This window comes from Cebus imitator, unplaced genomic scaffold (genome assembly GCF_001604975.1).
Source record: "Cebus imitator isolate Cc_AM_T3 unplaced genomic scaffold, Cebus_imitator-1.0 Scaffold58, whole genome shotgun sequence".
NCBI classification, from domain to species: domain Eukaryota; kingdom Metazoa; phylum Chordata; class Mammalia; order Primates; family Cebidae; genus Cebus; species Cebus imitator.
The window spans coordinates 6167447-6188881 of NW_016107373.1; the positions used below are offsets into that span (position 1 = coordinate 6167447).

The 21435-nt window shown below is 37.5% G+C and overlaps 1 long non-coding RNA gene across 1 annotated transcript in view; it reads left to right on the plus strand.

The window, feature by feature from the left end:
- Positions 1-135: 135 nt before the first annotated feature.
- Positions 136-21435, plus strand: part of LOC119471366 — an 826853-nt gene continuing 805553 nt past the window's right edge. Inside the window, exon 1 of the long non-coding RNA XR_005200401.1 lies at positions 136-1152. This is a non-coding gene — a long non-coding RNA (uncharacterized LOC119471366). The remainder of the gene's footprint in view (positions 1153-21435) is intronic.

A 21435-nucleotide genomic window follows, 5' to 3' on the forward strand; every position in this document is an offset into this window, starting at 1 on the left:
GCTTATTTGTTCTCTCCAATTTTTTTTTTTTTTTTTCACTTCTAAATGCCAGCTCCAGGCTTCTAAACCATTAAACCCCCTTCTTTATCCCAAGCAAAATACTGTCATAGACAACGCTGTGGCAGGACAGTGATGATTCCGATGATGATATAGTTCTCCCAGGCAGGATACAAACCATTTCGTCTTCTGGCCGGAGATGGATTCACTGCCCTCCCTGCAGACACGCAGGCTCACACACGGAGCACTGGGAAGTACACATTTACTGTACTGCATGCCGACTGCCTTGAAGAAACTGTAGCTAACCACCTTATTAGTATTCTTGCCTCCACCGTGTCTCACTTGCAGCATCAGAGGGCTGAGCAAATGCAGTAGAACAGGGACAGACACAGCTCTGGCAATCATATCAATGCAGGCTGCCGAATGTTGGGGGTGGGGGATGCAGCACATCAAGATTAATAACCTTGCCATAATCTGGGGCACCCTGCAAGCAGACACCTCTGCTGATTGACCTGCTCCTGGCTTGATGCATCTGCCTGGGGGAGAGGGATCTGGAATCTACCTAGTCCTGGGCTCCCCCTGATTTTGGATGTTCATTTGATCCTTCACAGATCTGGGAAGGTAACAGTGAGCGGTACCATCTGCAGCACACAGCAGCTCTTGGAGGTTACTACTGACAGTTTTCATTACACTGGTTTGTGTGAGTGCGTGCGTGTGTTTGTGTGTGTTTGTGAGTGTGGGTGCCTGCTGTTGCATGAAAGAGAATGTGTGAGTGTCCGTGTGTGTGTGTGTGTTAGTGTGGCAACCAAAGCAGGTATTTCGTACAGTAGGAGATTTCAACAGCGTGACAATATTCTCTGGGTACTTGGGCTCACAGTCAGTAGCCCCCACCCCCTGCCTTTCGCCACCTCCTTGCTTCCCCACTCCCCCTTCTGCTTTTGCCTTTGATGAGTTTTTGGCTTACTTTTTGGCGGAGTCTCTTGGACACGTTTTTGCTGGTGCTGGAAGATCAGATACATGGAACCTTTGAAAACTGATGGTTTTCCTCCGATATGACTTAAAAAAAATAAAAAGAAGAAAAGAAAATAGAGTAGTGCACGGCAAGCTAGAGGATTGTAAATTTCCCTTGGTGAACTTTGAGGATCCACAAGGAAGGTAAGTCATGGGACTCCTCGGATCTCAGTCCTTGTCTTGCAATGTTTGTGTTTTCCTGTTTGTTTTCAGAAATCCGTATGCAGTTTATACGCGCATTTCTAGAGACTGGAATGCTCAGAAGAACTCAGTGTGTGGCATTTTGGGGCTATTTTTATGCCAAGGAGATTATTTCCATTTGTATAACCATCCCCCCATGCCTCTTACCATTTTTATACCTCTCTTGTTTTTCTAACATCTTCACAGGGATTTCTGAATATAAGAAATCTGGAAAAAATGTAATTCCAGCTTTCTCCTGCCTTGCAATACTCTCCAAATTTGAGGAAAAACATTAATCAGAAAAGCGCCTAGCAGAGGCTCCGAGTTAGAGGCAAAGTGTGTCTGCTCAGAGACTGGGGGTTGGGGAGGTGGGGGTGTAATCCGGACTTTCATGATAACTTAATAGTACACTTTCCCCTCCCCATACCTCTATTTTTTAATTCTCGAATAATTATTTCTGCTCTAGAGAGTAGCGAATGTATGGAATACAGAAAAGCTGCTTCACCAGCTCTTAATTGGAGCAAATGAGAACAAAGTGGAAATTGTTTAGTATTTTGAACCTCTTCTGTCTTTTTGATTCTCTGTCTATTGCATCTCATTAACCTTTCTGAATGCAGCGTCCCCTGATTAAGACTAGTGTCGCTCATTTTGGAACATCCTCTTACCCTACGTGGTCCCCTGAGAAGGGAGTGTGATTGCAAATTGCTCTTAATTGTCGATTCTTGGCTGTAAAAGCAAGTGGCATCAGGAATTCAGGTGACTTTAGTCAAATATCTTGCCTAACTCAGTCTGTTTAGTTTCCTGGTAGTTAGCTGTGCCTTTATCTTTCCCTGCTTTTCCTTCAAAGTGAAATGCAGATAATATTTTACCTGTTTCAATTCCAAGGTTATTTAATTAAAGGAAAATAACATTTCATTGTGATAACATCTGTGTTCCTGTGTCTTTGAGTATTTTTATCTCTGCATTGGCATCAATTAGCTTCTCCCCGGGAGTAAGAATCACTTGTAAATAGGTTTCTAAAATGCTGAGACCCCACATCAAAGCGACAGTACCTTACTTGTCATCTGCCACTGCTTGTGGATGGTTTATCTTTAAAAGAATAGTGACATTTCATGGAATATTAGCCAACTTGAACTGTCACTGTGGACACGTTCATGGAAGAGATGACAGGTGTGTTAAGTAGGTAGAGAAGGACATGCCTAAGTGATTCTCTACAGGCATTGATGCCTGTGTATAGAAAGAAGATGCCAATTGTAACATAATAAATTTATTCAGAGGCTGGGTGGCCTGGGTCTCAGATTTATGAGAGCACCAAGTTGAGAGATGTCAGAGTTCATGCTCAAAATACTGATATTTGTTTTTATAAAAAGGAGTTACCAAAAGAAAAGCAACTCCCCCTCCCAAAACAAAACAAAACAAAACCACCTTAAAGAGGAGATTATACTCTGGTATTACACTAAGCCTTTCATCTATCTAACGTTTTTTGCATAATGATTTTAGAGAAGCAGGTAAAAGAGGACAAGGGTGAGAAGCTGCCCCTCCTCCACTCCTGGCCCAACCTTGTACCCAGTACTCCTGACAGTGCTTGCTCTTGGTAAAAATTACCATGGGAAAATTACTGCCATTATAATTTATAATTTGTCTTTCTTGTAATGATTTATGACCAGGGTAGTTTCATCTGTTACCCATAATGTACAGGTAAATTTTTCTCATCTAGAAAGGAGGTTTGTTGTTTTCTTTTTTAAAAATTTTTAAATGGCTTGAACCTAGGAGAAACCCTAAATCAAATGTTATTTTCTTTGTGGTGAAAACAATCTGAGGATCTTAAAACCTGAAAGTGAGACTAATATGTGAATAAGAAACATGAAGTTTCTGTTGTAAGGAGAAGGACCCTGATACTCCCAAGTGCCAATGGGTCATGGTAGGGTATTGGAGGCTCCCAAGTTCTGTTGGACAATCAGCATTCCTTAAGTTGTTCAGCTCTTTATTAACCTGCAGCTTTTGACAAGTAGTCCCAGGTTCAGAGGACAGTGTTTTAGGTCATCTATTTTGTGTGAGGACTGTTCTGAATAGAGAGAGGTCCTTTGAAAAAGTCGTTCTGGAATTTGGCAAATTAGTACCTCTCTCCATTGAGGCTATTTAATTTTGACTGTTCTCCCATTCATATCCTCACCAAGTATTGGTATATTTAGATGTGTGATGTTGGTAAAAATTAATTGCATTGCTTGTTCTCAACACTACCTCAAAACAACAACAACAATAACAACAAAAGATACCAACTTGGTTTTTTTTGTATTTAAGATTTAGTAATTGTAATGAGTGATTCTTCTAGCGATAGCAACACTTTCATTATCACTTATTTTAGGCTAATAATAGAAGTGGGGCACAAGCCAACTTGGATTTTCTGATTACAGCTTAGGCAATGTGCAAAGCATCTCTCCCACATCTCAAGGACTCCTGATGGTGTTTGCACAACTGTAACTTTGCATCTTTATTTTCAGCTCAGGCCAGAGAAATGATAAACAGCTTTTGATCAGAACCAACTCCAGATTCATGTTTTATTTTGTGGTAGAGAGTGTTTTGAGATTCACCAGGGCTTGTTTTATTGCTTAGAGAATTCAGAAAAGAAAGGTAAATGGGGGTAGGGAGCTTTCCATTTCAGTAGGAGTAACATGTCAGAGTTGCTAAAGAAAATGGTGAAGTTCCCCAGAAGCAACATATGCAGGTTTATATTTTTAAAAGAATGAATTGGTGAAGGGTTGCTCTGAGTTTATTGGGGAGAATAAAGGACATTCCAGTTTCTTCTCTATTTAACTCTATTCATTTGGCAGGCCTTTCTCTGGGCCCCTGCTAAAGTCAGCCAAGGAGGCCCCACATTCTCCAGCGTGTTTCTGTGTTTTTAAGACCCAGGGCACTTAACACATGAATAGCTCTTTCCTTCTATAACAAACAGGGTTGCCAGCTGGAAAGTCAGCTACTGAGAACCTTTAAAGAAAGCCAGGAATATCACCTAGTAAGTTCAAGAGCAGAGAGGAGATTTGGGAGCCCTGGCCCTGGAGGTGGGTAAGGACCAGATGGATTGAACTTGAAATTTTGATTGCTGAGTCATTATAACAGCCTAGAGCTGTATGTTAGCTTGAAGAGCTGAGCTGATGCTGAAAATGGGGCTAATATGAATAGGCTAAGAGCATCAGCCTACAACAGAAAATGAAGACTCTTGGGAGGAAGAAGATATACTCTCTGATGACAAATGCTATTGTGTGTCCTTGATACTGTTCTCCATCACTTCAGAACAACCTCTCAGGGATCCCAATAAATTACAAAATAAAAGATGGATTAATTGATAGGTGAATAGAGCAGGGGCTTTGCAATAAATTAAGCCAACTCACTCAATTATGTGCATTTCCATTTGGGACTACTCAGCAGTCACAGATAAAATGGGGAATGGTGGAGGCTGGGGTTAAAATCAGAAGGAAAAAAAACTCTGGATTGAGAATCAGAAGATATCAGTCAAACATTGCAAGTATTGCTTAATGGTTGATAGGTCTTTCAAAGTCTTGGAACCTTGACTTCCTCCTAAGTAACTTGTAAATATTTTTAACTCATAGTGTTGTAGCGAAGACTATGGTGAAATATTGTAGAAAAAAGGATCTACAAATATACACTTCTGTAGAAATGTAAGATGTTATAGCCATGATGACTTTATCTATTCAAGACATTATAAAATGATTCCTCCAATATAATCTCAAGTGAAAGTGTTAAGCAGAATTCGTCTATTCTTTTTTTTTTTTTTTTTTTTGGAGATGGAGTCTCTCTCTATCACCCAGGCTGGAGTGCAATGAATGGCACAGTCTCAGCCCATTGCAACCTCCGCCTCCCCAGTTCAAGCGACTCTCCTGCCTCAGCCTCCTGAGTAGCTGGGATTACAGGCAACCACCACCATGCCTGGCCAATTTTTTTTGTATTTTTAGTAGAGACGGGGTTTCACCATGTTGGCCAGGCTGGTCTCAAACTCATGACCTCTTGATCTGCCCGTCTTAGCCTCCCAAAGTGTTGGCATTGCAGGCGTGAGCCACTGCACCTGGCAGAACTGGTCTATTCTTAGTGATTGGTGATTAACATTTATGTTGTTGTAGTTCTGATGTTTTCCCAAATGTGCTGACTCTACCTCTTTTAAAGTAATTTTTGTGGTACATTCTAAGTTACTTGTGGATATGTGTGTTTGTTTTGTGTATGCACATGTGTGTGTATACATGTAAACATAAATAATTTGCCAATCTATATGAAGCATAATTTTAGTTTCATGAAAAATAGAAAATGTTTAGTGACCTGAATTCATTTTCACTGGATATCCAGAAACGTAAGAAAAACTTGGCTTCTTCAGACTTGGACATACACAGACTTCTAGCAAGTTTGTAGTCTCCAAATAACTCCAGTCCACCATGAGGTTGTTTAGATTTTGAGTTACACCTGGGAATTGTATAAATAAAATGTACATCTATAATAATAGCATGGCATACAGTGATTGTCACAGTAAATTGCACTTGGTAGACAGATAGACCAGAGTAAAAAAGCTGATTTGGAAGTTATGACAGCCAGAGAATATGACAGTGAGAACAGGCTTTGGAGTTGAATAGATGAAGATCAGATACCTAATCTCTGGAAGCCTCAGTTGTCTAATCTGTAAAATGGGGACAATCAGTTATAAGCAATGTGTGATGAGTGAATGAATAATTGTATATAAAACACTTGGTAAAACCCTTGACACAAAATTGGACTTCTTAAGGTAGCTCACATATATTCTCTCATTCCTGTTCAACTAGTTTAAGAATAGGAAGACCACCCTAATTCAGTGCATTTATATTCTTATATAGGGAGGCAAAACCCCAAATATAATCTGAATGCGAAGTAAAATTGGAGAGAGTAAGCTATATTCTGAAAGCTATATCTGTACAGTAGCTCATTTCATGTACCATGGTTTCATCAGACCCTTTTTTAGAGCAGCCTAAGCACCATTCTTGGATGTCATTTCACTTATACAAACAACTTTCAAAATGATACCAAATATAAGGAGCAATAATCACATGCCTCCTTCCGTATGTGGTTGCAGAAACACAATTCAGGTGTCAGCAGGAGGTATTAACATTGCTCTTTATCTAAAAACCTCGTTTTGTTCACAGGTAATGAAAGGGTCCGTATTTATTGAGCACCCACCAGGTGCAAGCACTGCAATCATTGCTCTGGGGAGTATTAGAAGGACTCTCTCTGCTCATAGCTATTTGCTGCAATTCCTGTATTTGGATAGGGAATGCTGCAGTCTTCAAGGCTGTCCCTTGGAATTTTTACTTAATAGTTAAAAAGAATTAAGATTCCTCTGCCAGAATCTGACCTATGTGGGGCTGTGTCACTGTGTATGACCTTTATTTTGTTCAAGAACATATCGAAAAAGATCTAAAAAGCCTTGTTCCTATTAATGTAGCTGAGCTGAGCTGTCAGTGATGAGTCCAATTCTGCTTTGCTAACTCTGCACGGCTGGTACCACTTGACCCAGGTATTTCTGTACTGCAAAGTCAGCCTTTCCCTGTTCATGGAGGAAATGGGGTTTTGTCCTTCAGATTGTGGGTTCTTTCTATCCTTAAAATGAATGGATGAAGTCTGTTTTATAACTTTGTGGGAAGAAAGACAAGATCCATGCTCCCTGCATTTTAAAGCTTCATGCCATAAAATTTGATTCTAGGAGAGTTAGAAAGGAAAGAGGGATGTCAGTTGATCAAAAAGCAAACACGAGTTCATTGGCCTCTACCACAGCCTTAAGCATCAGATTTTGTGGGTGAAGCTTTGCACTGAACTAAGGAAATTCCCTTTGTGATATACTGCAAAATATATTGCCAATACACACCAAGAAAATATAATGCTATAATCAATTATCTCATATAGTCAGCAAAGGTATTCTACGTGCCAGGCCCTGTGCTAGGTAGGTTAGATTATTTATTTATACTTCTTACATACAAACACACACACAAATTAACCGGTAACATTATTATTCCCATACTGCAGATCAGGCAAAAAGGGATTTATTTGCCTCAAATGCTGACTCACTCCAAAGCCCATATCTATTCTTTTATAGCATGTTTTCTTTTATTTGTAGGATGCAAGCCCAATACTTCTTCACATAAATATAGACAGTCCAGAGCCCTATTACATGTTTCTGTAATAGGGCCAAACTCTTTCAGTGGAAATACGTGATGTTAATGTCTCTAAGGGGCCTCTGAAGGGCATCTCTCTGAACCAATGGGTCCCCAATATAGTACATTATCAGTACCATATTTTTGTGGTCTTTAACAGAATACATAACTTGAAGCAGATCTCTATTTAACTTTGGCAATTACCTAAATCGTATTAAAATGCCTGATGCCATTTGGATGATTGTACTGCAGTTACAGAACTCGAGCAAAGTAAAGAAATGAAAGTCTTCTCTGTAACACTAAATCGTAAGTGGCATTAAGGAGCATTTGCAGAATTCACTTTTATGAGTAGCGTCTCCCAATATGTTATGTCTTATTAGTTATGTACCTTTGGGAAGGTTACTTTTGTAGCTGTATTTCCATATCTTACCTTGTAGCATTGTAAAAAGATTAAGAAAAATAATGCTCACAAGGTGTCTAGAACAGAGATTAGAATTTACTTGGTGCTCAATAAAAGGTATCTCATTATAAAAATAATTAAATTTACATACAATCATTGGTAGTAATAGTAATTGTGATAATAACTTAGCAGTTTCAGTTTGTATAAATGTTGTTGTACTCTGCAGTGCCAGAGATGATACAAATTATTATAGCACATGAAAAAACAGATAAGCAAATATTATTGTTTGTTTACTTATAAAAATATAAAAAGAGGAGGGAAATTATCTTTCAACATATTGACATCAGTGGGAAACATGATGGAAAAAGAGTGTTTGGTATAGAACATGCAAGGAAACCAGAGAAAGAAAGAGAACCAAGTCTGACTTTCATACTGGGGAATTCTTTCTAAAGTCAGGTTCTAAAATGTGAGCAATGAAGCTCATTGCTTGGCAGTAAACAGGAGAAAAGGTCATCTTATGAAAACTTTCTTGATAAAGAGTGGAAGTAGCAATCTTTCTTCCACTTAATACTGTCAAGAAACAAAGAAAATATTAACTTTATCTTTAATGCCTGTAAAAATTCCCTAGCTTTTTTACGTAATGTAGATATTCAATTATATTTTGATCTGTTTTTGGTATCCTAGCTGTTCCTTTACACATATATTGAGCAAACAAATTAGCATTTTGAGTGTTTGATATTGAGTTACTTAAGGATGAGAGGTTTCAATTCCTTGTGTAGGACCTTTCAATTTATACATTCATGCTTCAGGTAACAAGTCACAGAAACAAAGGCCAAGTAAACACACAATGGTGCAGGGTGTACTTTTTTTTAACCATATGATTGGAATGAAAACCTGTGACCATATATACCTTGACTCCAGTAGCTACTCCATATGAAAGAAGTAAAGAAAATAATCCGTATGAATTAAGACAAATGTTTGAATAACATAGTAAAAAAATACATGTGAAGTGAAAACATTTAGGAAAAAAAATCAATCTAATAAAGGCATATTCTTTCCTGTAAACAAGCAAATGATTAATAACACAGACAGTGGATGGGTTTGCTAATTATTTTCTGTTGGAGACATCTGCCATGCATAGTGACAATAGTCTGAATATAGATACATACAAGGAAAAAACTCTACTCTCCCTTCTTCACAGGGAAAGCCATGTTTATATGTGACTTTTGCTCAGGGTCATTTTCTCTATCAAGGAACCCGGACTACTACTATTAAGCATTAAACATATTCTCAGTCAACCTGTTCTGATTCCAGTGCCCAAGTAAGAGCAGATATGAAAGTAGTTTAAACTTTTTCTGAGTGTTCCCCTGGCTGCCAACATTTTCATGAAATAGGGTCTGTTTTGCTCACGAATAGCTGCATTCTTCCTATGTTCATCTGCTTGATGCTATTTCCTATTTTCCCTTTCTTTATCCTTGACCTGTCATGCCTCACTGCCATGACTCTCTTGGATGTGTCTTTGCGACTTCAAGTCTGATTTCCTTCTCTTCCATCACTATAAGCACTGCTGCATTTTTCTTTTTCAAGACTTTGCTAAATGGAATTCTGTTCTTCCTATCTAATACATATTTTTATCCAAGACTCATTTGTCCAGCACCGTATACATACATACATACACACACCATCTATATCTATATATATCTATTTGTAGAGGGGTGGTGGCAGTTGGGACAGTTCATTTTTTAAAAAAAATAATCCTATTCCTGTTCCTGAACCTGAGAACAATGTCATGGATCTAGGTCAAGAACACTTTTGAGTAAGTCAGTCAGAATTCTCAATGAATGTTCTTGTGGATAACAACAGTACATTCTTTTCCATCTGTAGTAATTTCGATGGTGCCATTTCTTTGAAATGTTTTATTAAACACCTACTAGATTCACTATTATATCACAGTTATGATGTGGAACACAAAGTGGTAATGTGATTTTTCCCCAAATGTGTTACTATATTATCATTGACATTGCATTGACAGGGGAGCAATTAGCTTGCTAAACAAGGCAGCACAGGATTCAGAAGCAAAAAATAATAAAGTCAGTATGTAAAACTCAGAGAAGGGAGTTATCCCTGAGGAATTTGTGTTTGGGGAAGCTTAAGGAAGGAGAATTTGAGGTTTGTCCTAAATATGCATTTTGTGAAGCAGTGATAATGTTTCCGAGGAGAAATTAGAAGAAATTATAATTTTGAATATATCAGTGCTAATAGAGTAAGGAAATACATCAAAAAGTGTTTGATAGGAAGGAATGAAGATATGGTTTGGGGCCCTGTAGGGAGCCTTGTAACAAACCCACACAATTGACACAATAGCTATCACACATTTAATTGTATGATACTTCAGATGATGTGCTGAAGACTTTATAGTTGCATGAAGCCGGGGGGCATCATTATTCTCAGGATACAGATGAGGAAACTGAGCTACAGATGACTTGTGATTTGCCCAAGGTTAACAGTCACTAAAAGCAGTGTCTACCTGAAGGTCTGCCTAGTCGCCTCTGTCTACAAGTCCTGGTTCCTTGACTCCTCTCAATTTGGGCTTTAGCTTGCCTAAAACGTAAACCCAGAAACTGTTACTCTTTTCTATTACCTTTTAAATTTGTCTGTGGTTGCTTATGTGAAAATTATTTTCTGCTTTTGCTATAATTTTTTTTTTCAACCTTAAACAATTTTCCTGGACTCCTTTTTCTTTTCTGCCAATTATTGCCAGAGAGCTTAGAAAACAAAGATACAGACTCACCTATTTAGTGCCCTCAGTTTCTCTTCCATTTTCTGGAAGGGGTGCCAGTGCCTTGTACAGATGGTCTGTCGGACAGGCAGATGGCACCAGCCTCTCTAGTGGTATGTTCTAGAGGGAAACATGTGTAAGAACTGCCAGCTCAGAATGGAACAGCACTTCACACAACCGGGAAGAGTTGATAAAAAAAAGGCCATTCTCTGACCTTCCAGTCTTCAGCCTAATTTTTTTCTTTTTAGATTTTTAGTTTTCAGAGATGAGAGAGACACTTTGTCTGCTTTGAGTAAATGCCAGTTTCTTCTTCTCTCAAGCTAGAGGGATGACAATTTCACAATAACACATTTAGAAATTTGCCAGGTAGTTTCATGGGATGTTTATTTTTCTTGGCTTAGAGTCTGGACCCAAGAGAAGGGTCCAGGAAAGGCAAAGGGGAGACTATTTGAAGAGAGTCAGTTCTAATTCTGACCACGCCATCTACTTGAAGAAGCAACAGAGCTTTTTTTTTTCCCAAGAGGAAACTAAATGCTCAGATTGAATCTTTGATCGTTACTATCATCCTTGAGGGGAAGGGAGGCCAATAGAGAGTCACTTGCCAGGTGTCTGTTTGAATAAAACCTTGACCTTCTTTCCTGATGAGAGTAGAGATATGAGATTGAGAAAAAGCTAATTTGCTCTCCTGTCTGTGCCTGGGTATGGCTCCAGAAAAACTGACCCTTCTGTCTGTTTTACTCACCCCTCACAGTGGTTAGTGATTTGCGGGGCCAGAATATAGGGACAAGTGTATAGTAACTAGATACTTCCATCATCTTTTCTCCTAACCTTCTTACCCAGTGGAAGCCACAGAAGATACAAAAACAAGCCAGTTTTAGGCAACACCTCCTGTCTCTGACATTTATTCAGATTATTCTCTCCCCTGATGGCCTGCTAGAGTTTCTTTGTTTCTTGCTTCCTTCTTCCTGGATTTTTATTTCAACCTCATGCTCTAGGTTCAACTTTTCCAATACCTGCCTAAGCCCCCAGGCCCACTTTCTGTTTTAGCGAGGTCTTTGAACCTTCTCAAATCTACATCTGGCACTCCAGGCTCTGTTCTGTACACTCACATGGTTTTAAGTAGCCTAAGGCTTCAAATTAGAGGCATTGCTTCTGCTAGCTCTGGCCTTACAATATTGGCTACCCAACTCCACAGCTTCCTTGCTAGAAGTGAAGAATAGACTCTATCTTTGCATGGTTAACTCAAGTCTTCCCAACCTGCAAATCCTAGTTGTAGATTTGACAACTATCTCATCTCTTTGTCTTTAGATATAAGTATCTTTTAAAAAAGTGCAGTATTCTTACCTGTCAAATGAAGATCATGATAACAACTAGCATGTATGCAGCACTTACTATGTGTTTACAAGTTTATATTCATTATAAAAATATTTGATATTTTCCTCCAAAACTATTAACTAGATACTATATAAATTTTAAAGATGGTTAAATAAATGGCCAAAATTATATAGTGAATGTCTGGACAAATCAAATACCTATATTTGGAAATACTGTGAAATGCTGTCTTCTAAGTCATTTAAAAATACGTATAATACCTTTTTCCACAAGAGAATACATAGGGTTTCTGTGTTTGGATGTATAAAGATAAGCTTTAAACTTTAAAGCTCTATGTAGGCTGGGCACAGTGGCTCATGCCTGTAATCACAGCACTTTGAGAGGCTGAGGTGGCCAGATCACCTGTGGTCAGGTGTTCAAGACCAGCTTGGCCAACATGGTGAAACGCTGTCTCTACTAAAACTACAAAAATTAGCCAGCCATTGTGGTGGGCACCTGTAATCCTAGCTATTCAGGAGGCTGAGGCAGGAGAATTGCTTGAACCTAGGAGAGGAGTTTGCAGTGAGCCGAGATAGTGCTATTACACTCTCACCTGGGCAACAGATCAAAAATCCTTAAAAAAAAAAAAAGCTCTATGTAAATGTTAATTGTTGCTAAGTTCTATCCTAAAATTATTTATTAATAACACAACATCTATTTATGTAGCCCACTATAACAAATAGCTGATTAAGGGGTAATCATTTCTCAATTTTAAAGCAGAAATACTGTGGATGCTGATGAAGTAAAGCTCCAAAATACAGATGTGTGCAGCAGCCTCATTTGTGCGTCTGGTGAAATACAGTAGAACCTTACTAAATTACGCTAATGAGTTGGAGACCCATTACAAATTATCGCATTTGCCCAATTAGTGAAGGGGCAACATAGAGGAAAAGACTAGTAAGCAAGTCAAGCCAATATAAAGGAAAAACGAAACTTCAAGCAAGCCTTAAAAATGTTAAAAACATACCATACACGCAAACACCCACAAATGTACCTCTACAAAGGTGAGGCTGCTAAGATGATTATGAACACATAAATATTTGTACAATGTATTTGCATGGATTTTTGTATTTTCTTCTGTTTCTTATAGGACAGAAGAATGAATGGCAGTTCATTGTTTTGTGTTTTAAAGCAAACTATTTTATGTTTTCACTGAATCAGGATTTGAGTGAATGTTGGAACATTTCTGTGTCATAGCTCGTGGTGCTATAGTTAGTTAAATTGTATTATATACTTTCAAGGTTGTCCTATCATTGTAAGCACATTAGTGGGTATTATTACTTGGAATCTTGTCAGTTACAGCACTTTTATCTACTAAGTTGTTCTTCACATGTTCTCAGAAGGTAGAATACTTGCTTCTCAAATTTTCTCAATAAATTTATTTTGGGACAAAAATAAAGGCAAATTGTCTACCAACTTCCATGACATTCTAGATCCTCACCCTTTTAGAACTCAAGATATCATACTGTCTTTAAATAATTAAATATAGATTATTTTTCATGAGGTTTTTAAAGCTTCAAAATGGAACATAGTAGAATTTGTAATTGGAAACCAGGCAATTTCTTAGTTACATATTTAATGTATTTATTCTATGCTCATGACAGGGATGCACGTAAATCTTGTTTAATGCTTAGTATAAACATATGCAGGTATTATTATTATTATGTCTAGTTTACAGATGAGGAAAATGAGGCCTAGGAGAGCTTAAGTAACTTACCAAAGATGATACAGCTAATAATTGTTAGAGCTGGGACGTGAGAAGATATGGTCCTGTTTTAAAGGAGCTTATAGTCTACCAGACACACGGTCAGATTCATAGCATGCTTTATGCTAAAAATGTGTCTTCCAAGCCCAGATCTTCTGCATAATTAAAACGATGGCCTACTCTGTCTGCTTCTTTTTGTCTGTTTCTCCCAATTACTGTGTTGTGATCAGATGTTCAATATGACATCATTTTTGCCTTTTGTGATTTCAGAACTCCTTTGCACTTTAGTCTGCAAGGACTTTACTTGTTAAATTTAAAACAGATAATCTTTTGATGCACATAGTCTAGCAAAAATGAACTGCAGTCTCCTTGGTAAGGAAAGGGGCCACGTCAACCTCAATTATCTGAGGTAAATAGAAAAATAAGGCCGCAAATTCCACATATCATGGTATCTGCATTCTCTTGCAATATAACACTCCATGAAAATGTGGATTCTGTTTTCTTGCCCTTAAGATCTGACTTTGTGGCTTGCTTTGATGGAATGTGGCAGAAATAATGTTACATACCCTACAAGGATAGGCCTTACAAGTCTTGTAGCTTCCATATTCCTCCCTTGAAGAGCTGCTCTGGGACCACTAAGAAAGAATGCCCATCCAGGCCACTAGAGGTTACATATAGGAAAACTGACCCACAATTCACTCGATTCCCCTCATTGCATGTCACTAACTGCCAGCACAGGCTGTGTCAGTGAGGCTATCTTGGGACTTCCAGCCCAGCCTGTTCTCTGGCTGAATGCAGTTGCATGAGCGAGTAAAGGCAGAACAAGCAGAGCAATCGCCCATCCAATGCAGAGAAGAGTTAGATACGCAAAACCTTTGTTTTAAGTCTCTCTGTATTGGGGTGGTTTATTACATAGCAGTAGTTAACTGGAACAGGCTTGTATATTACACAGGCATTATTCATTTCCTAGAATTTAAACTGGGGCGGGAGTAGATCTGTGAGTTTCAAGTTGTCTACTGTGTTTTCATGAAAAACAGTAACCTGGTAGAGTGAATGCATATTTTTGCCACTGCAGAGAGGCTTTTATAAAAATTCCAGACTTTGCTAACTGAGTGCTTGACATTCATTCAGTTTCATTTGTTTTAACGTTATTTTTGAGTCATTACTTATTTATTCAACAAATAAATGTTTAGAACCTACTATGTGCCTGACATTGAATTTTGTAAGTAATGTCATCTGCACAATGAACAGCTTCAGTATGAAAAGGAAACACATTTTCCTCAAGCATCTATGGCAGTAAGTTTTACGTAACACACACATACACACACACACACACACACACACACACACACACACATACACACACAGTCACCCATTTATACACATTGTGTATTCCCTCTTCCTGCTCAGACCTTTATTTGAAGAAAGAAAAACGTGTTATTTTTTTGTTAGAAAATAATTTGTATGTTTTATTCACACATTTATAACTAATTCCTCCAGTAACTCTTCAAGTAAGGTGTAATTATTGTTCATATTTTACAGATGGGAAGCCTGAGGATTAAAAGACTAAGTGATGGGTTCAACATTATGCAACCAATAGATAGGGAATTCAAGATTCAAACATGGATCCTCTGATTTACCCTTCTGGGATCTTGTCTCGGCACTGTTTATTCCAGCTCCAAACAGGACTGTGATGCCAGCCTCAGTGCCTTCTACTGTGCCTCCTTTGTTTTCTCTCTTCCATTTTCTCCTTTTGTACCCCTGTGACTCCCTTTTACAACATACTCTGCCCCTTGAAAATAACTTGCTGTCTCACGGGGTAGGGCATTCAGGTTGCCTCAGAGTGTCCTTTATGGGGCAACATGGATCTTGATATGCATTTATGGTGCCTTTATTCAGAATTAAAATGCCAGAGAAATACGCTCTGGGGAGAAGGGATTTTCTCATTAACCTTTCATGAGATATTTCTTGAGCAATTACAGTGTTTTTCTGCAGCATCTTCTGGAACATGTGAAGGAAGAAATACGGTGAAGTGAAGGTTGCATGTTAAATCTTCCTTCCTTCTAGTTTTGAGGTGCAGTTTACTGCCAGAGCTGAGGGGAAAGGAATAGAAATTGACTTAGACTTCCTGCCCCATTACTAACATGACTCAATTTTATTTTCTCTCCACTTTTCTACACTTAATCATTTTATCCTCTAAAATTTCATTTCCTTACCTGATTTTGTACTCAACCTTATTATGTAGCCGACGTCTTTCTCCATAAACACTTCAGTTCGTACAGACCAACTATTAAATGCCCATTGTGATCTGTCACCTAGAAGCTTGCAAGACACATCTTCTACTACATAGCATCTCTGGTTCAGTGATTACTCACTGGATGACCAAGGAGCCACTGCATCCAAGCTAAGAGTCATCCCTTGGTATCCATGAGGGATTGGTTCTGACACCCACCCTTGAATACAAAAATCCATGGATTCTCAAATTCCTTATATAAAATGGTTTAGTCTTTCCTCCCTCCCTCCCTCCTTTCTGTGTTGCCCAGGCGTGTCTCAAACTCCTGAGCTCAAATGATCCTCTTACCTTAGCCTCCCAAACTGCTGGGATTACAGGTGTGAGCCACTGTGCCCAGCCCAAATTTATTTCTTTCAGCTAATTTGTTTCTTCTAGGCCTTCGTTAATTCTTTTTGGTATTTCTTTCAAGTCAGTGTTAATATTATGAGGTTGGATTTGCATCTATGTTGAAGCAAAAAAAATATGAAGCAAACATGAAAATAGATAGATGGATGGATGGTTGGATAGATAGATAGAGAGTCCTGTACTAAAAATCAAAAGTATAAGCTGTACCATTTCATAGCAATACCCTTATGCTTTCTGAAATCAGCTTTATCCTTTATTGAATGAGAATCATACCTGCCTCAAAAGCATTTTCTGCAATGCAGAACATTCTGCATATGTAAGTCATTATAATTGTTAGGCAGAAATTTGAAGATAGATTACCTATGTCAGATTATACAGATGAACTATTTCAGATAATACAGTATAAGAATCTAATGGCTGTTTTTATAGCAAGAAAGATGAAAACAGTGTCTTGGATTAAAATCATTTTTAAAAGTTCCTTTGTTAAAATTAGCCATTTTTTTTTGTTTTAATACTTAATATAGGAAAAATATGTTGATAAATGATGTGTTCATATGTTTTTGGTAGCAATGTATATTGAAATAACACTTTTAGAAAGCAGTTTGGCTTTGTATAATGGGTCACAGAATGTTTTATTTAGTTTGATCCTGTTCTAGAAATTTATCATAAGGAAATATGAAAAATGAAATATGCACAAATATGCTAATGAAATTATTTATAAAGGTAAAAAATGGCATCAGCCTACATGTCAAACAAAAGAAATATATTAATAAATTAATTATGCATACTTATAAGGCAGCTTTGAAAATTTATGACCTGGAATATTTTGTATAATGACAAGTATATAAAGAAAATATTAATGCATATGTAAATTTGAAAGACTGAATAGTAATATACTGAAATACTAATAATGATTGTATTATAAGAATTTTTTAAAATCTTCTTAAATTTATGTTTTATTTGTGAGGACAGAAGATGTTTGGACCAGTTATGTAACTCTTGGCTACAAGTAATAATAATTTGACTCAAGAAACCTAAATAAATTGGAGTTCATTTTTTTCATTTAACAAGAAGTCCAGAAATTGTAGGTCATGGTTCTGTGACTTAACAATGTCAAGGGTGGGAGCCCTGTTGGCCTTTATTTCTCTGTTGCCAGATAATTGCTAAAGTTCTTGCCATCTTCATTACATTCAAGGCAGAAGGAATGAAATAGGGGGAAGAGACATTCCAGTTACATCTATCTCTCTTTGTTTTTTAACTGGAAAAAAATAAGTTTCCTCAGAGGCCCCTAGCTCAATTCTCTGAATGAAGATTGAGTCAAGTTGGGTAACTCTGTTTGGAATGGAGGCTGAAAAAACATATGAGATTTGGAAAAAAAAAAAAAAAGAGGGTTGAAAACTTTGTCGTGGCTGATAAACCCTGTAGCCCACCATGATAAATTTTGGTATGGGATCCTGGAAGAACTCCGTATTTCTCATCTCTAGAGGAAGCCCCTATTGTTCCTATCTCAGCTCCCCTTACTGCTAATGATCCTGCTTTTCTGTTTCCCCCTTGCCTCTACCTTCCACCTTTGTCTATCACACCAACACAAAGAAAATATAAACTCTAGGAAGAGAAGTGAGGGTGAGCCTCAGTTCCTCATTCTGGATTCTTTACTCTGCTCAAGACATTCAGATTCCCTTAGCACATTCAGTTATAGTCTTGGCAAAAACAAATAGAGCTGACATAGGACTCAATTTCTATGCAACTCCAGTGTTGCATTTCTTTAGTCATGCATATCAAAGTCTGAAAAACAGAAGAGAGAGAGTGTTGTCTCTTCCCCCCCTCTACCCTTGAGAAGACTGGGTTGGCTCTTCATGACTCATTTATTATATCAGCATTATCGTAATAAATGAGTTCTCTAGTACTGCTATGAAGATACTACCTGAGATTGTTTAATGTATAAAGAAAGGAGGTTTGATTGACTCACAGTTCCACATAGGTGCAGAGGCCTCAGGAAAACTACAATTATGACAGAAGGCAAAGGGAAGCAAGGACCATCTTACATGGTGGCAAGAGAGAGAGAGCAAGAAGGAAAGAGCTCCGGACACTTTATCAAACAACCAGATCTTGTGAGAACTCACTCACTATCATGAGAACGGCAAGGGGGAAATCCACGACCCCATGATCCAGTCACCTCCCACCAGGTCCCTCCCTTGACACATGGTGATTACAATTCAAGATGAGATTTGGATGGGGACACAGAACTAAATCATATCAGTCTATTAGAATCTTTAAGCTGGAGACAGTTTTTTAGACTATACTTAAAAAAAAATATGTAGTGTGTTACTCTCATGGTAACTGTCATTTAATTTGTGATTTTTAAATAAAAAGTTTACGTAGGTCTCTTGATGTTGAGAGAATTAAAAAGTAAAAATTAGAAGGAGACCATAGATAAAACCTATAAAATAGATCTGGAATTTGTTTCTTTTTCAATTGTAACTGGCCCCAATTCATCATCATCATTGGATTATATCATGTCAATAAATTTTTTCCCCCTTTCACTCTGGTTTTCTTCTAACCTGCTCTCTCTATTGTGGACACACAGACCCCCCTGCCTTTTTTTTCAAAAATATTTATCATGGATAGCTATATGCAAAAAAAGTATAACTGGACCCATATCTCTCTCCATATACAAAACTTAACTCAATGTGAATTAAAGTCTTATATGAAAGACTTGAAACTATAAAAATCTTAGAAGAAAACCTAAACAAACAAACAAACAAAAACTCTTCTGGACATTGGCCTAAGCAAAGAATTTATGACTAAGGCTGCAAAAACAAAGGCCACAAATATAAAAATATACAAGTGGGACTTAAATTAAAAAGCCTTTGCACAGGCGAATAAATAATCAACAGAGAAAAAAACAACTTACTTAATGGGAGAAAGTATTTGCAAACTATGCATCCAACAGAGGACTATTATGCAGAATCTACAAGGAACTCAAACAATTTAACAACTTAAAAAACCTAGTCAAAACAAAACCCATCAACCTCATCAAAACCCCATTCTTTTCACAGATGCTTTCTCCACCCATACTAACTGAACTGGGACTTTCCTCACAGCCACCATCTTTGTGTTGTCCTCCACTTAATGGAAGACAACAAATTGGGCAAAAATATGAACAGGTGTTTTTCAAAAGACATACAAGCTGCTAATAAACATAAGAAAAAATGCTCAACATCAATATAAATTAGTTATTAATAAAAATGAAAATACAAACCGTAATGAAATACCATCTTCTACCAGTCAGAATGCATATTATTAGAAAGTCAAGAAACAACAGATGTTGCCAAGGATGTGGAGAGAAAGGAACCCTTATATAAATTGTTGGAATATAAATTAGTACAGCCTCTATGGGAAACAGTGTGGATATTTCTCAAAGAGCTAAAAATACAACTACCATTTGATCCAGCAAGTTCACTATTAGATATCTACCCAAAGGAAAACAAATTATTGTGGAAAAAAGACACCTGCATTTGTATGTATATTGCAGCGTTATTCACAATAGTAAAGTAATGGAATCAACTTAAATGTCCATCAGTGGGTGATTGGATAAAGAAAATCTGGTGTACCATGGAATACTACTCAACTGTAAAAAAGAATAAAATCATGTTTTTTGCAGCAACATGGATGCAGCTGGAGACCATTATCCTTTGTGAAATAAATCAGAAATTTATAAATGGGAGCTAAATGATAGATATTCATAGATATACAGAGTGGCATAATAGACATTATGTTACAACAAAATGGTACTCATACTCCCAAAATCTATAAAAATAAAAACAATCAGTTGCTGAACAAAAAAAAATTAAAAACACCTTCCAATTTATCTAATGCATACTTTGCATTTGGAATCATATCAGTGTCCTTACATGTGATCCTCAGGTGTTTATTCAATATATATTAAATGAATGAATGAAGTAGTAATGAGAAAAAGTCGTCGTGTGTCTAAAAAGTAAAATTATTAAAGGTTGCTGATAAGATTGGAAAAGTTGACTTGGAGCCAAAATTAAGACCTTGAGTGGTATGCTAATTGGTTTGACATTTACTTGTTTTACTCCATCTCATGTTATTCTCTCTTTACTTGCAGTGCTCTAACATCAATATTCTGAGAGGGCCTCCAGGGATAGTTTACCCTGATAATGTTTTCATTGGCGGCTCTTTTTCATTGTTTAGATCCCAGTTTCCTTTTACCCTTTCATAGATGCTTTCTCTACCCATACTAACTGAACTAGGACTTTCTACATGGCCACCATCTCTGTGTTTTCTTCCATCTCAGCTTTTTGTTGGATTATTTTTGAAAATTTAAATTATTGTATTTGTTAATTGTCTTGTGTTTGATAAGTCTACATCATTACAATGTAAGACTTTTAAGAGCAGAGATCTTTTTAATCTAGTGTATAGTCAGTACCTGAACAATAATACATTTACTATAGGTATCTGTTTAATAAACAAATTAGGCTGATATGAAGACCACACAGTAAAACAAATCTAAGCAACAAGTACAGTGTCTGCCACATGTTATTTGCATAAATATTGTTGATCTCTTTCTTTCTTCATCCAGTTCCCCAAGGCTGTGAACTTAGCTCTAAGACAGGTACCATATTGTAATTACCTTTTTTTTTTTTTTTTTTGAGACCGAGTTTTGCTCTTGTCACCCACGCTGGAGTGCAATGGTGCCATCTCAGCTCATTGCAGCCCCTGCCTCCCGGGTTCAAATGATTTTCCTGCCTTAGCCTCCCGGATAGCTGGGATTACAGGTGCCTGCCACCACATCTGGGTAATTTTTGTATTTTTAGTAGAGATGCGGTTTCACCATGATGGTCAGGCTGGTCTCAAACTCCTGACCTTAGGTGACCCACTGACTTCATCCTCCCAAAGTGATGGGATTACAGGCATCAGCCACAACGCCCGGCCCTTATTGTAATTATCTTTTGTCCCAGGTTCAACATACTCTCTACCACAAAAAGTCAGGAGATTTCTATAGTTAACAACAACCACAGGAAGAACAAAAATGTAATGAGTGAATAAGGAAAATCTTAATAAATACATAGACATTGGAATAGGGTAGAAGCATTCAGGGAAACAAGAGTTAGAAAAATCAACAAAAACCTGGGGGTGAGTTTA